The sequence below is a fragment of the Melozone crissalis genome, unplaced genomic scaffold (genome assembly GCF_028551555.1).
Source record: "Melozone crissalis strain CALT ecotype California unplaced genomic scaffold, PUWL_Pcris_2 ptg000010l_1, whole genome shotgun sequence".
Taxonomy (NCBI): Eukaryota; Metazoa; Chordata; class Aves; order Passeriformes; family Passerellidae; genus Melozone; species Melozone crissalis.
The window spans coordinates 5,465,651-5,480,382 of record NW_026535788.1 but is presented as its reverse complement, the minus strand read 5'-3'; positions in this window follow the sequence as shown (position 1 = coordinate 5,480,382).

The window sequence follows — 14,732 nt, the reverse complement described above, 5'->3', positions numbered from 1 at the left end:
TTAAGTGCTATTCCTCTGTTAAGCTGCAAAGTCATAGGTTTGAGTTAGGTTAAATGCTGTTTATGCTCGGCTCTTTTGCTAAATTGTGAAGTAGAAAGTATCAGTTAAGGTTAAGGTATAAGTTAAGTCCTGTTAAGTTTGAGCTCTGTTAAGCTTTTAGGCCGTATTCCTTTTATCCTTGCCTCCAATGTCCTTGTGTCACACACACACACAGAGGGACACTTCTCAGTTAATTTCTGGTTTGATTGCCTGGATTCTGTTTGGTTTTGTTTCTGCTGTGTTTCCCTTGTGTGCCTGAAGTGTCCAGTCAGGAGCACAGTGACTCTTGCCAAGGAACTTTGTGCTGCTGTCCCTTAATATTCAATCTGGTTTTTGCTGCTCCCTTGCTGGGGATTTTTTCGGCGCTCTCAAGGCCTTGTTTGTAACAGGGTGAAGGAGCCCTTGCCCAGGCTCTGGCCCTGGGGGACATGGGAATGCTGCCGGGGGTCCCTGTCCCCCTGTGCTACCCCCAGGGCCACGGCCCCCCGTCCCCGTGTCAGGCTCTGGGGTCGATCTCATGGAACATCCTCTGGGGGATGCTGCGGGGCCGGGGGCAGGGGGACCCAGGGGGACAGGGGACCTCGCTGTGCATGAGCAGGGTTGGACTGCTCTGGGGGGAGCTGTGAGGGGGGCCGGGGCAGAGTGACATCCCTAGTGAACTCACACAGCCCCTGCAATGTCACACAGCTCCTGAGATGTCACACTGCCCCTGAGATATCACACTGCCCCTGTGATGTCATACTGCCCCTGTGATGTCGCACAGCCATCTCTATGTCACCTTGTGATGTCATACAGCAGTTATGTGACGTCATAGGAGACTGATGGCATAAAGTCACCCTGTAATGGCACAATCTGTTCTGTGATGTTACAGCCTGCTCTATGATGTTACACAGCCACCAGGTGATGTCACAACCTACTCTCTGATGCCACAGAGCCACCCTCTATGTTGACAGACTCTGCTCTATGGCCTCACACCCTACTCTGGGATGTCACAGCCAGCTCTGTGATGTCACAGTCTGCTCTGTAATGTCACAAACCCCTCAAGAACTCAGTTACATTGAAACATTGAAGTTGCTTGTACTTTGAAGAGATCCCTGTCAGGGACACAAGTGAGAAAGTGTCCTCAGGTTCCAGGGAGAGCAAAACACTGGAAGAAGTGATGCCAGGTGGGCACAAACAAGACAAAGGTGTCTCTGGTGCTGAGCACACCTGGATGTGTTTCAGGAATGCAAAGGGCCAAGGCCTGAGCCCCAGCCCCTGGCCAGGCAGATCCTGTCCCTCCCTCCTTGCTCAGGGCTCTTCCCGGGATGGGCACTGGCATGTGGGGATGTGCAATGCCAAGGGCAGGAGCATGGGGCGGCCCTTGCCAGGCTGCTGAGCAGGGACAAGGAGGCAATGAGGCCCCAGCCCTGCAAGGGTCACTTGTCCCCTCCTGGCCCCAGGACCAGCAGCCATGGCCAAAGTGCTACCCAAGTTGGCTCTGTCAGGGCTGTCTTGCAGCTGCTGCCCATCCCTGTGCCCGGTGCAGCCCAGGCTGTCCCACGGTGTCCCTGCCCTGCGCCTCTGTCCCTGCAGGCTGTTGGCATGCCCAGGCTGCCTCACTTGGCTGGCCCCTTCCTTTGCTGACAGCTCTGCCTCCTGCCTGCCTGCCCACACAAAGCCTTGGGCTTATTATCAAAACGGTTAATTTATTTTTACTGTGCCTGTGATCTTCTGGCACAGGAACAAGGCATGCAGGGGCTGCTTTCCCAGAAGGATGGTTGGAAGAGAAGAAGAAAACATCTGGCTCAAGAATGCAGTGATAGAAAAAGCAAGGACTGAATCTGCGAACCTGAGGTGGGTTTTATGGAAATGGGTAAATGTTGCCTTCTGATATAAGGCAAGGCGACCTGGTTTCCAGGAGCAGCACAGCGACCCAAACTCTCCAGGGTCGCTCGGGCCAAAGAGCACGCAGACACCAATGTGGTAGATGGTCAAAGGCCTTTATTATCTCATCTCGTGGGGTTTTATAGTCTAAGGGGCTTCTCTACCTCAGAGGGCGTCTGCAGTACCATCTATGGTTAGTAAGGAGTGGAAAGTTTCCAGCATTACTATCGTTAGGGGGGCTACATTCCTGGTTACATTCCTAGAGTGATCTCTTATCTCAAGGGATTAGGGGAAAAGGAGTCCTGCCGCTTTCCATCACATCGCGTGATCTTCCGATCGCCTGTCCCTATCTACCACAGGTAAATTTTAATATACACATAGTGACTGTATATAAGCGATAACACTTGTAGAATCACATGTCCATGTGAGGCGTTATCACCTGCTGGACCTCAGGCCTGAATAAATGATGCTCTCTTAAACACCAAATTAGTGTTAAGGAGTCTTACTCTGATATTTTGGACATTTGGTGACAGCAGAGGCTCACAGAACCAAGGATCCAGCTGTGCCACTTGGAACCTCATGGAATAAAGGGTCCATTGTGATGCAATGGAACCTCATGGAACCACAAGTCCGTTGTATTAGAACAAGGCCTCGTGGAACCCAGTAGACCATTGCTGACAGTGTGGAAGCTCATGGAGCCATTGGGTCATTGTGAGAGTTTGGGGGTGCATGGAACCAACGGTCCATTGTGACACAGCAGAACCTTCTGGAATCAAGGTGGTCATGTTATGCTATAGAACCTCATGGAACAAAGGATCCAAGGTGACACTTTGGAACTCCGACCATTGTTGACAGTGCAGAAGCTCATAGAACCAAGGGTCCATTGTGGCTCTGTGGGGTTTCACAGAACCAAGGAGACCATTCTGACACTGTAGGGCCTCATGGAAGCCCCTGCCACTGTGACACAGCAGGGCCAAATGGAGCCAAGGGGCCATTAAGACAGTGAGGAACCTCATGGAACCAAAGTCTATTGTGATGCAGTGGAACCTCATGGAACCAAAGGTCCATTGTTACACTGTGGGGCCCTGTGGAACCAATGGGACCATGGTGACACTGTGGTGCTCCATAGAACAAAGGGACCATGGTGACACCGTGGTGCTCCATGGAACCAAGGCGCTCCATGGAACCAAGGGGCCATTCTGATTCTGCTTTGCCTCATGGAACCAAGGGGCCACTACCATACTGCAGGGCCTTGTGGAAATAAGGCAGCCTTGTGACACAGCGGGGCCTTTGGAACCAAGGGTCCATTGGGATATTACAGGGCCTCATGGAACCAAGGGGGCCACTATGAGCCTTCGGAATCCATTGTAACCAAGGGGCCATTGTAGCATGGCAGGGCCTCATGGAACCAAGGGGAACACAGTGACACTGTGGCGTTCCATGGAACAAGGGGCCTTTCTGACACCATGGAACCAAGGAGACCATTGCTGTGCTATGGGGCATCATGGAACCAAGAAGGCCATTGTGACACAGCAAGGCCTCATGGAACCATGGAGACCATTGTGACACATGGGGCCTTGTGCAACCAAAGGACCATTGCGGCACTGCAGGGCCTCATGGAACCAAGGGCACAATAGTGACACTGTGGGGCTCCAAGGGACCAAAGGAGCATTCTTAAAGTGCAGAACCAAGGAGGCCGTTGTGACACTCTGGGGCATCATGGAGTCGAGGGTCCATTGTGACACAGCACGGCCTCGTGAAACCATGGAGGCCATTTTTACACTTTGAGGCCTTGTGAAACCAAAGGGCCATCGTGGCACTTTGTGTCCCCAAGGAACCAAGGAGTCATTTGGGGCACTACAAGGCCTCATAGAACCAAGGAGTCCCTTGGGATACTATGCAGACCTGTTGGGCCAAAGGGCAATTTTGGCACTGTGTGGCACCCTGGAACCAAGGAGAAAATTGTGATACTACAGGGCTCCATGGAACTAAGGACTGATGGAACAATGTGGGACTCGTGGAACCAAAGATTCATTGCGACATTGCAGGGCCTCGTGGAATACTGGAGCCCATTGTGACATTTCAAAGCCTCATTGAACCAAGGGGCTCTGCAGGAGCTTGTGGAACCAAGGAGACAGTTTCGACACTGCAAAATACACTGTGGAAAACAATACAGAGAGAATTGTCTTGTCCTGTATTCTTTTCTGGTTTATAGACTGATACCAGCAATGTCCAATTGATATTGACCCCCAGCACCTCCTAATGCAGTCTCAATAGATATGAAAATCAAAACCCTTCACGGCTGACAATGAATCCCACTTTATCCCTAACCCCTCCCTACCACTTCCCTCGTCCAAGCTCTGGGACTCCTATGGATCAGGAATGGTGTGGCCAGCAGGAGCAGGGCAGGGATTCTTCCCCTGTGCTCAGCACTGGTTCAGCAGCACCTGGAGTGCTGTGTCCAGTTCTGGGCCCCCCATTTAGGAAGGCCATGGAGGGGCTGGATTGTGTCCAGAGAAGGGCAACAAGGCTGGTGAGGGGTCTGGAACACAAGTCCTGTGAGGAGCAACTGAGGGAACTGGGGTTGTTTATCCTGGTGTCCTGGTTTGAAAAGGAGGTGAGTTTTTTGGGATGCTGTGGTCAAGCCAATAGGTGCTCAGATTTGAATATTGGCACATGGTGTGGCCACTGAGGACATGAATATGCCTCTGAGAACACAGGGGGTTCAAAGCAGAGAACTGCCAAGAAAACTTTCTTTTGGTTCCAGTGGGTGAAAGAGGTCAGAGCTCCCCTGCCCAGCTGCAGGCTGGGGGGGGAAGGGGAAGCCATGGGGCCAGGTGAGGTAGGCTGGGACCTTGGACAGAGAAGGGAGGTGAAGGCCCCTGCAGGATGGAAGAGGGGAGGAGCACTGAGAGGCAGCAGGCAGGCCCCGGCCCCCAAGACGGAGAGAGAGAGACCCTGTGGCTGTGCTTGTGCCACCTTGAAATTTGATATCATGTGCTGGCAGCGCGGCTGAAGGAGAAGGGGGGCGTGCAGCAAGGGTGTGGCGAGAAGGTGCCCGGCAGGGCCAGCGTGGGAGTCCTGGACAGGCAGAGCCTGAGATTTGAACTCTTTTCTTGGATGATGGAAACCTTACAAATGCTGATCCTCCTGGATCTGAATGACAAGAGAGATTGAGATGAAATAGAAGGAAATGGACAAGTGTGATGAAAGTCCATGCAAGTGAAAGACATCAGAAGAGTAGAGAAAAATCCTAGGTGGCAGGAGATGATGGAATGGCCTTTGGCTGGACTTCTCTTGTATAGCCATGGACAGAACCATTTTTCCTGTGACACAGAGACTGCATTTAGGGGGAGGCAATGCCTTGGAGCCAAGGGAGTGGGGTGCTGTTATGTGAAGGAGTGCGTGAACAGAGGCAACGGGTGAGGAGGGTGGTGGTGTCCTCGATCTTCAGTGGAGGAGAAGATCTCTGTTCTTGTGACCGCTCAGCCCCAGGGGGTAGAATTCTGGGGGGGACAGGTATCCCAAAAGTGAGAGACTGTGCTTTTTTTGGAACTGGGCAAAGCATCCTTAAAAGGGGAACCCTAGAAGCAGCTCTGGTCCATGTGCAGTGGTGAGAGCACTGGGCATGGAAGGAAGATGTCACGATGGCAAATGTTCTCCGGGCGGTGCCACGTGTGACATGGAAACACAAGAAGTCTCAAATGTGTTTCCAGGGGAAGCCTATGGCACAAGAGGGACTCCTCTCCTCTTGATGAACTGAGAATTGATTATCTGAAGGTTGGTGATGGACTGAGAGTTGGTGATCTGAGGGGTGGTAACTGAATTGAGAATCCAAGGTTTTGCTTACTGTGATGTATCGGGAATTTGGTCGGGGGAGGAGGAATATTTGGAAGGTTTTCATCCTGAGTTCTGTGTGTTTCTTTTATATATTCTAAGTTAATAAAGTTGTTTTTTCCCCTTTTATTCCTAAGCTGGAGCCTGCTTTGCTCTGTTCCTGGTCACATCTCACAGCAGACACCAAGGAGAATGTATTTTCATGGGGGCACTGGCATTGCGCCAGTGTCAAACCGTGACACCTTTGTAGCAGATGCCTGGCCTGTCTATAACTCGGAGCTCCTCCGCACCACAGCTGAGACACCCAACCTGGCAGATACTGGGGACAGGTGGACAAAAATGCTGCCCAATGCTCTAGATGAACCCCAAGAACTGGACCTGTTGGGGTCCTCCAAGGCCACATCCTGTGTCAAATTTTACTTTAGATGTCTGAAAAACAATTGGCCAGAAATTGAGCGGACAAAAAACACATACCAAAATGACATATCAGCAATTAACAAAGCCTGTAACTATCCCTATGGATAGCTATCAACTCTATTGAAAAGCGGCAAATGCAACGCCTTATTACCTATCAAATTGTAACATGGTCTGATTTCTTTAACAAGAATGCTAACAAATTTGCCATATAAAATGATGCCAGATATAGTCACAAAAAACTGTTGGGTTGTTAAGCAAGATGCTAAATTGCACGTTATTATATTTATTTTCCAGTAAGCCTGCACTTTAAAAAGTCCTACTGAATTTCTGTTTCCATGGAATTTGCAGTTACCATGGGTTTTTCTCATAAGTGATTTACTTTATAATTCTAATATGCTTGTTACAACTTGAATCCCTCCAGTACACCATCAAGCTATTATTTCACTTATGGCTTATTCACCTTTAAGTAATCTTTTTGTGTTAATAACCTTGCACAAAATTACATCATGTCATACCTATAACTTTTAAGGATGTTCATTTTAATTCTGTTAAATTAAAGCCCAATATTGTAATGGTCATTTACCTTCTGTTAAATGAAATAAGGCAAAGTTTTATTTGGTTAATTTTGGTAGATTTTATTTCTGTTAAGTTTCAGTATTACTAAGTTTGAACAATGTTCTATTCCAGTTTTTATGGATCCAGTTATGTTTGGTATTAATAACAATAAACTTTGAGTTCTCTTGAGTGTGCTTTTTGTTCTACCAAGGTGATAATGAAATTATGTTTATTAATTTGAAATCCTTTTAGGGCTGGGTTTAAGTTCCTCTTGCTAAGCTCTAGCGCTGTCCAAATAAATTTCTATCAGGTTTGAGTGTTGTTTAATCTGAGGTATCGTCAATTTTACTAGTGAGATGTTCAGTGTTTTCCTTTGATGCATTTATTCTGTCATAAATACATGAATCTCTGTATTACTGTTTTTATAGCCAGCTTTTCATATGCCTTACCATCTTTTGGTGTCATTATCTACAAGACACGTGTCATTTCAGGATCCTCCTTTTGTTCTCTAGGTGCTTATGTGTCTCTCAGACCAGACTACCCCTCTAGCTGGGCTTCACACTGTGGCTCTATGGTTTGACCCAGTGCTGTCTCATCATTTTTAAGTATTTTTCAGAGGTCCAAGAAATGATATCTCAGCTTTGTCGGAAGCCTCCTCTAAACTGATGGCATTGTGACATCTACTCAGTAATCAGATGAAGCTCCAGTTATTATTACAGAACCACTCCAACAGTTTGCTGGATTTAAAGCATCTCTATGCTGAGGAAATTTTGGAGGAGACAGCTATTGAATGGTTCATTAGTCTGTCACCCCTAGACCTTTACTCCTAAGTGCTACTCTCAAGAGCCTTGTTTTAAATTATGTTTAAGGAATTCTCTCCCTCTTAGAGCTTGGTGGTGGCCAGGCCTTAGCTCTACCTGGATGGGAATTTGCCAACAGACCCAGATGTTTTCTGCATCAAAGCTAGATTTGAGTTGCTTTGACTTGGCAATTTGACCCGCTAGACATGAGAGTCAAACTATTTTTAAAGGGAGCTTGGGAATTATTATCAGGAAATATTTATCAAAATCTCCACTGAATCGAGGTTTGTCAGCTGTTTGCAGACTCTGGGATGATGGTACATTATTTCAGAGATTGCTATTTACCTAATTCCACCTATGTTGTTAGCTTTGTCTGTTATTTGAAATATTCCTGATTGTTGTATCCAAATTATTCCTAATTGTTGTAAGTTTCTTGTCCGCTGCATGTATTATTTTGCTATGATATTTCATCATACTCATAACAAAAGGCATGCATCTCATTCTTAAAAAACAAAAAAGAAGAGGAATGAACGCCTTAAGAAGGTTAAAGTAATGCAATATGTACATGAGAAATTTGGACAACTAATCATTTTGAATAATGCAATATTTACATGAGAAATTTGGGAAAAAGATCATCACATCTAAATCCCAATTGGTTGTACCACAGTGAAGCCTGATTGATTCATTAACTTCAGGAGAAGATGTGCCTGTGTTTTATCATCAGCAGTTCAAAGCAGTCACCTGTTCATTCCATCAGATACTGATCAGCTCTGAAAAAATGAGGCCCAGTGAAAGGAGAAATACCCTCATCACCTTGCAGCCTTTGTGGCCAGAGCAGGAGCAGAAGGAGGACTGCCAAGACATGGCTGTGGCTGGAAACTGACAGAGGCAATTTGCCAACAAAAACCTCATGGCATCCTCATGGTACAGTGCTCCTATGAACCTTCTGCAGTTATTCCCTGTTCCAGCTCCCAGGAGGACATTCAGTAATGCCAAAAATCAACATTTCCAGCTCATAGACTTTCTCATACTTCTCAGCTCATTGGAAACAATGGTCATTTCTTTCTATTTCCCTAAGAGACATTGGACATTATTCTTTTGTTTTCTCATGCTGCAAAACCCTGTGTCAATGACTTCATAAAATTTGGTAAGTTTTGTTGATTGTTATTGCTCTTTTAACTATCTTATCCCATATCTAACAGATAACCAGAGATAACCTTGATGAGATAATACCCTCACAAGAGTGAGCTGTTTCAGCATCAGAACATAGGAGCCTTTTTTTAAATGAACAAAAAGGGAGAGATGTAATAGACAGGTAGAATAATGATAAAAGAAAGGCCTTTTGAAATCAGGCCTTGTTCTGCCATATTAATAGCTGGCCTGTCATCTCTTCTGAGTGCAGCTAAGCAGTTACAAGTTCCCATGTGAAGCTCTTTTGAGAATGAGACTTTGTGAACAATCTATTCTAAGGGTGAAAAACAAATGCACCTGCAACCACAAGGGATTTGTCCCATGAGAATCAGTGAAGAGGTAAACAATATAATACAGAGATTTGATGCTCAAGTAAAATCTATTTCATTAATCAATAATAGAATAACTGATAAGAAATCTATGAACTAACTAAAGTTTCACATGAGGTCTGTCACACTGTGTAAAATGAGTTCTGTGAATAAAAGAGTTCTTCTCCATCTCAGCTGGGTCCTGTGGGATTTCAGTTCCCCCCTTCTTTGAGTCTTTGGGTTCCCCCTTCTTTGGGGCTTTCGGTTCCCCCTTCTTTGGGGCTTTGGTTTCCCTCTTCTCTGGGATTTTGGCTTCCTTCCCCTCGGATGCTTTGGTTTCTTTCTTCACTGGGATTTTGGTTTCCTTCTTCACTGGGATTTTGGTTTCATTCTTCTCTGATGATTTGGTGTCCTTCTTCTCTGGGGCCTTGGTTTCTTTCTTCTCTGGGATTTTGGTCTCCTTCTTCTCTGGGATTTTGATTTTTTTCTTCTCTGGGATTTTAGTTTCCTACCTCTCTGATGCTTTGGTTTCCTCCTTCTCCGGGATTTTGGTTTCCTTCTTCTCTGGGGATTTGGTTTCCTTTTTGGGGATTTTGGTTTCCTTATTCTCTCGGGTCTTGGTTTTCCCCTTCGCTAGTTTTGGAGGTTGCTTCCCAACAGAGACACCCTTCTGTTCCTTCTTCGGCCTTTCTTCCTCCTTCCACCTCTCTTCCTCCTCTAAGGCTTTTGGCTCCTCCTCAAGCTTTTGAGCTGGCTGCTTCAGCTCCCTTCTGCAGACAAAACAGAAAACATGGCTGAGAGTCCCACCAGAAACTTGGGCTCCCTAGTCCTGGCTGGCCCTGCACTTCATTCCTTGACCCTGAGGCCATTTCCGTGAATCTCCTCAACCCACAGAGGTTGGGAACATCCCAAGAGAGGGCATTGGTGGAAGGGGACCTCCAGGTCCCATTCCCCATCCATCCATCCATCCATCCATCCATCCATCCATCCATCCATCCATCCACAGGCTATGGTGCTGGGACCCTGCCAAGCTCTGCCAGCCTTGGGCTTGGGGAGATTTCTGCCAGCCGTCCTGAGCTCCATAATTGTGCTCTCTGTTCCAGGAAGCAAGCAAGAAAGATTTAAAAATCCCAAAACAAACTACAACAGAGAAATCTAAAAAACCTTCAACAGTTCAACCCTGCTCAAGTTATTTCTTTAGGGACAGCTACCACTCTCCAGCTGAAATGCTGGGCTTTTGGGGAAAAAGAAAATTACATGTTCACCTCCAAATTAAAAAGGATTAAGGTAAGAGAACCTTTCAAACTAAAAATTATTGTCCCAAAGCTTTTACCTTTGCAAGAAATCTCTAGGTAAGACCAGCCTGACAGTTAAACAACTGGTTCTTCTGGTGGGGAGAAACCCTCCTCTTTAAGGGAAGCAGCCTGATAGTTAAAAGCAACTGTTTGGTCAAACTTCAGGCTCCCTGGCACAGCTTGCATTGCCTGTCCTTCCTGTTCACTGATTTACAGGCAATGCCACAATGCCCGGGTTCAGATGTTTGCTGCCATCCAGGGAATTTGGCATTGCCATTGCCATATGTTTTAATCAAAGTTTCAATCCTTGCAACCAGTCTTCAAATGCCAGCTTTCCTTTCTTTTACAGAAAGCTCAAGGTTCCCAGAAGTCTTCTGACATCCTCTTTTGTGCTCAGAGAGATGACATTTTCAAACAGATGTTTCCAAAGTTAACAGCATTTGGAAGAATAATGAACTCAAATCCCCCTGGATTCCAGCTTAGCCCAACTCCATTCTGTGTCAGACACTGAGATTCCCACCTCTAAGGCAGGAGCTGTTTTTGCCACCCATCCCTCCTGTCCTTTCCCCAGCAGCCTGTGCCTGTTTTCTCCAGCAGAATCCCTGTCCCTGTGCACCCTGCCAGGAGCAGCTGCACACAGGCTCACATCTCCCCTTGCCCTCACCAGGGGGTTTCTCTCATCCCCGAACACGCCGATGAGAACGTTGGTGCAATGAGTGCCCAGGGCCTGCACTGCCACCACAACTGGGATCTCTGCTGTGCTCTGGGGCTGCACAATCCCACAGGGCTTGAGGCTGGAGTAGAGCACAGCAGAGTCCTCCTTGCATTTCTGGAAGGGACACAATGAAATGCAGCTTCAGAGGGACCTCTGGAGAAACTTTAGGCTCCTTAACATCCACTGCAACAGCAACTTACACATTTAAAACTCCCCAGGACAAAGGCAAAAGGCACAAACAAGATGCAAGAATTGTAGGCTTAGCACTCCTAGGGGATCCTGCAAGGAGGCTGCCAGCACAGGCACTGGTGTCTGTGGGTGCAGCAGCTTTTCATAACCCTCTAAGATCTCCCACAGGAAAACACCCTGAGGACTGGAACATCAATTGTTTCCTCAGGAGCTTAAACTGCCACCTAAAGTTTACAGTTGGGTAGGATCCTGTTCTCAGCAGATCTTTAAGACTGAATTGAAACCAGCAAGGTCTTATCCAAATCCTTTTTTCCCCTAGTAATCTCCTCAGTAATATTTGACAGGAGGAGGTGGATGTGATGCCAAACCTGGGGAATAAGCCCGTAGCAGCCAGGAAGGTGGCCGGGATTCCTAATGAGGATCTTCCTCTCATATGGCACCTTCAGGTGGCACTCATCACACAGCAGGACTGGGGAGGACACTTGGAGCTCAGGAACGAGACATCTGGGCAAAGAGATGACCGCAGGACAATCAGACATACTGAGAGAATGGAGCACGTTTACCCCCAAAGATTGTGAAATGGAGCAGAATACACTGGTCACTGTCAAATGCACATTGAAGAGCCCTACAGGGATAAATTGCCTTCTACCTCTTCCCACTCCAACATGTCTTATCAAGGAGGGGCAAACCCTGAGAGGCAGCACCCAGAGGCTGCCAAGTGCCCCAGGCAGAGCACTTTGCCCCACAGCTGCCTCAGCCCCTGCTTTACCCAAGAAGGCTTGCAAGGACTCCTGGAACAGTCCCAGAGACCTGCGAGCTCTGGGGGAGCCTTCCCAACAAGGATCAGTGCTCCCTAAGGCTCAAGGAACACACAACTCCAGTGTCTCAGTAAAAATGACTCCCTTCTCTGCCATGGTGCTGTTGCCCTGCCTGAGAACTCAGCTCTTTGCCCCAGCCCTGGAGGGCACGAGACAGCAGCTGCCCCACAGAGGGGCTGATCAGCCCCTGCCAGGCCCTGCAGCTCCCTGGCTCCTTCACTGCACAGCTCCAGGCACTGCCTGGCCCCAGCTCCACCTGCTGTACACAATGGCAGCCCAGGCACTGCCTGGATGGCTCTGCCTGGCACAGGGAACAGCACCAGGGAGCTGCATCCCTCTGGGCATCACACTGACACCCACAGCAGCACAGCAGCATGGAATTCTGCTGCAGCAACAACGACTTTTGTCTCAACTCTGACAACATTAAAGCTCAAAATGGGAAGCAGAGGGAAGGAGAAAAACTGGAGCTGACCTGCCACATCAAGGGCTGCTTTCCCCTTGTCAGACCTTGCCCTCCCCACTCTTGCTGGGAGCCACTTCCCCCCTGCCATGTGCCCTCATGGACAGAGCCAGAGCCTGACTCTCAGCAGCTGCTTGGTGTGGCCCAAACCAGTGCACGGTGCTCACAACCAGCACAGCTCCACCTCTTGCAGCCTGAAGGAGAGGAGGCCCTCAGGAAATTTGTTCCACCTCAAGCACCAAAAACAAAGCCAATCAATGATATCATTCCTGGTGCCTTTAGAAGAGGGGGCCGGACCGTGCTGGGCTGTGAGCAAACGTGCTTTTCACCACAGGCTGCTGCCCAAGCACTGCTGTTCTCATGTCCAGCTGGCACAACATGAGGGCATTCAGCAGCACTTCTTCTTGGCAGCTGCAGCCAGCACAGCCTGGGCAAGGCAGTGCCTGGGGAAGGCCAGGCAAGGGCTGGTACCTGCCTGTGATGCTCAGGGCTGCCACTCCCTTGCCAACACCCTCCAGGTCCACCAGCAATCTCCAGTAGAACTCCATCACTGTGTTGGAGCACAGTGTCACCTGGTGGAAGAGAAAAATAGTCAATTCTTCTTTCCAAAAGCTCATTACCCACGGGTGATACCCTCCAGTTCCTGAGGGAGGATTTGGCCTTAATTCTTCTGCTGCTCCATGTGTAGAGCACAGTCTCAGAGTAACAAAAGCCTTCTGGCAATGCCAGATTTGTTAAACACACCTTGCTATCAGGGCACAGGTCAGCTACATTAAAACAATAGACTAAAGCTCCATGCACCACTGCATTCAAATTAAGGGGCCAATTGCTCATCTGACTACAAAGACATCCATGCAGAGGAAATCTGCCTTGAACACAATGAGTTCAGCTTTACAGCAGGAGGCTGAGGGCAAAGTGTGGCCCAGCAGGTGCTGGGCAGCTCATGGCTGCAGAGTTTTTTGTCCCCACTGGAGATTCCTGCAGTGAACACAAATCATTCACCTCCTCAGGAGGGGGGAAATGAGAGCAAGAAGAAAAGCTAACTGCTTTATACAATGACATCTCTCTAACGGCCACCTTCTGCCCTCATCCTTGCTCTGCCTCCTTGCAATCAAATCAATTGCTCTCAAAAACACAAGAATGGCTTCCGGCCTTGACCATAAGGTCTGTGACCTCGGCATATGATTTTGGAAACCAAACAGTGCTCCTTGAGGAACATCCCGAGTAAGCCAGCTAGCAGAGGCCTCCCAGCAGGGCAGATCTCTCAGTGCCAGGATGCTCCAAGTTGGCTCGAGAGCTGAAGCCCTCCCACCCTGCAGTGCAGCTCCAGCCCTGGTACTGCAGCGGCTGTGGCTGGGCTCTTGCCGTACCTCGATGTCCTGGTGTCCCTGGGGGAGGATGGTGCCTTGGCTGGGATTGATGATGAACTCCCTGGGCTCCACATAGAAATGGATTCCCTTCCTCCAGGCCGGGTCGGTGTCCCTGCGGATCTGATCCACGCTGTCCACAGCCGGCTGCGTGCCATCGTCCGACATGCGGAGCTGGAACGTCAGGGGCACCAGGGAGCTGTTGGTAAGGCGGCAGCGCTGCGTGTAGGGAAAGCCTGGGCAAGGACACAAATATCCATCCAGGCACCCATCAGGGCATGATCCTGGGGGGAATGTCCTGGCAGGATCAAAGTGGGATTGGAGTTAAGCTCTTTATTATCTGAACTACAGCTCACCCAGAAGCTGCGTGAGGAATTAATCGTCACTTAGTTCCCTTTGACACAGACTCCAGACTGCAGCCTTGAAAATGCCCACTGCTAGCCCTGCTGAACACTGCAAGCTTCTCTCTTTGGGATGGGGAGGAGCTCCCTCACCTGCCCCAAACCAGCACCAGTTCTCTCTCAGTGAGAAGTGTGCACCCAGACCCAGCATTTACTCTGAGAATTCAAGCTGTCAAATTCCCTGCTCAGCCTGCCAACACTCCCACCACTTTCAAGATATATAAACAGTGAGACGTCATTGAGAAGAAGCAACAGCAAAAGAAAGTGAGGATGGAATCAGGAGCTAGAACGTGATGCAAAGCACCCTAATGCAGATTCTCTCTGCAGGATCCTTAAGGCATCTCTTGGTTTGGGCCAAACAGACTGAGCACGTGATAGCTCAGAGCCCACTCAACTGGGGGCACAGCCAAGCCTTGCTTTGAGATTAGCAATTAGCAACCAGATCCCACTTCACCCAACAAACAGGGACATCAC